Raw genomic sequence first — 2,312 nt, forward strand, 5'->3', positions numbered from 1 at the left:
GTTTCCATACAAACCATAGACAAAGGTTAAAAAAACCTGCACGTCTTTGGAGTGTGGATGGAAACCAGAGCACCCGGAGAAAACCCACGTGGTCACAGGAACATTATATCAGATCAGGATATTTATTTAATATCAGTCTAACCACAGGAAAAAATGTTTTTGGGTTAACCACATTTTCAGCTGCATCAGAGTGTGTACACTTAGATACATGTATAGGGCAAGTTTGGAGGGATATGGGCCAAACGCAGGCAGGTGGGACCAGTGTAGCTGGGACATGTTGGCTGGTGTGGGCAAGTTGGGCCGAAGGGCCTGTTTCCAGGCTGTATCGTTCTATGACCCTATCTATTCATCTTTTTGGGCATTATATTAAAATTTAGCAATTGCACCATTTAATTTTTGCATTTTCAATATGTGCAGAAAACTGAGCAACAAATCTGCTTTGCAAAAGTGTGACTTTTGTGAAAGCTACTAATTCTGTGCAAGAGCGTGAGACGGCGCTGGGCCTGTACTCGCTGGAGTTTAGAAATCCCATGACCGTAGACATTAAACATTGGAGTAACTCAGCGGGTCAGTCAGTATCTCTGGAGAAGAGAAATAGGTGACGTTTCGGGCCGGGACCCTTCCTTCAGACTCTATTCCTTTTCTCCAGAGATGCTGCCTGACCCGCTGAGTCATTCGGTGTCTATCCTCGGTATAAACCAGCATCTGCAGTTCCTTCCTGCACATTGCACAACCGAATACAAATAAGCTTGGTCTAATACGATTACATCACCCCTGTAAGGTTACATGTGTGGGGGGTTTTTCTCCGAATATTAGAACTCTTTAAAAAGGAAATAGAAAACTAAGCTGGTGTTTCAGAAGAGCAGACGATCTCTGTATGGACATGATATTTCCATTAAGTATTCACTTCAGCCCACCTTCAATCAATAATGACTGTGGAGACATATTGTGTGGAGAGTTGCCATTTAAAGTACTATAGAACTAATGACAGAACAGTGAGGGGTGGGGGGTGGGGGAGAGGCGGGGTGGAGAGGTGAAGGGGACAATGGAAGGTTTAAAGACAGACACACAGTGAAAGACACCTTAATCTGAGCACCTGTACCTGACCTGCTGGAAAAAGGCACAACAGAGGATGTACTTACTGCGGCAGCTGAGGAAGCACAATCTGCCACAGGCTATGACGGTCCAATTCTACACGGCCATTGCAGAGTCTGTTCTCACCTTCTCCATCATGGTCTGGTTTGGCTCAGCCACCAAGCACGACATCCGGAGGCTGCAGCGAATAATCCGATCAGCAGAGAAGGTTGTTGGCTGCAACCTTCCCTCCATTGATGAACTGTACACTGCAAGGGCCAGGAAGGGAGAGGGTAAGATCATCTCTGACCCCTCTCACCCTGGCCACAAGCTCTTTGAATCACTTCTCTCTGGAAGGCGACTCCGGACTGTCAAAGCTGCCACAGCCAGACATAAAAACAGTTTTTATCCACGAATAGTTGCTCTACTCAACAGCCAAAAATCTGTAGCCTCCCTTTGATCTGGTATTTTGTTGGATCACATGCTTGATCAATGGTGTTTTATCATTAATGTCTTATTATTATTAATGTTTAGTGTTTTCTGAGTCATTCGTAACTGTCACTGTATGTCATGTTGTTACTTGTGGGCGGAGCACCAAGGCAAATTCCTTGTATGTGAATACTTGGCCAATAAACTTACTTACTTACTTAATGCTTATTCTAGTGATGTAGCTCTGTTAGATTAGAGCACTTGCAATGATGGTGGCCCAAACAAGTTTAAAGACTCAAAACGTGCATTATTGCCACAACATCTCAGGTTGCAAGTAGTACCAGCAGAAATAGTCTCTCCACAATTAGTTTAGTTTATCGTATCATAGTTTAGAGGTACAGCGCGGAGACCACTGAGTCGGTGCCGACCAGCGATCCCCATACACTGACACTATCCTACACACACCAGGGACAACTTAGAAATCTTTAGTACAAAAGTCAATCAACCTATCAACCTGCATGTCTTTGGAGTGTGGGAGGAAACCGGGGAAAGCCCTCGCGGTCACGGGGAGAACGTACAAACTCCGTACAGACAGCGCCCGCAATCTTGGACAAACCTGTCCTCTGGCGCTGTAAGGCAGCAACTCCACCGCTGTGCCACCGTGCTGCCCTGTCAGACATGTTCATAGCTAATGCCTTCATTTTATCTCCAAGAACATGAAAGTCACCTCACCAAAATGTTATGCAGTTTTAATATCATGTATGGGTACCACCCAAAACTCATCGCGTTTCAAAATCAAAACGGCAGCC

The sequence above is a fragment of the Amblyraja radiata genome, chromosome 27 (genome assembly GCF_010909765.2).
Source record: "Amblyraja radiata isolate CabotCenter1 chromosome 27, sAmbRad1.1.pri, whole genome shotgun sequence".
NCBI lineage: Eukaryota > Metazoa > Chordata > Chondrichthyes > Rajiformes > Rajidae > Amblyraja > Amblyraja radiata.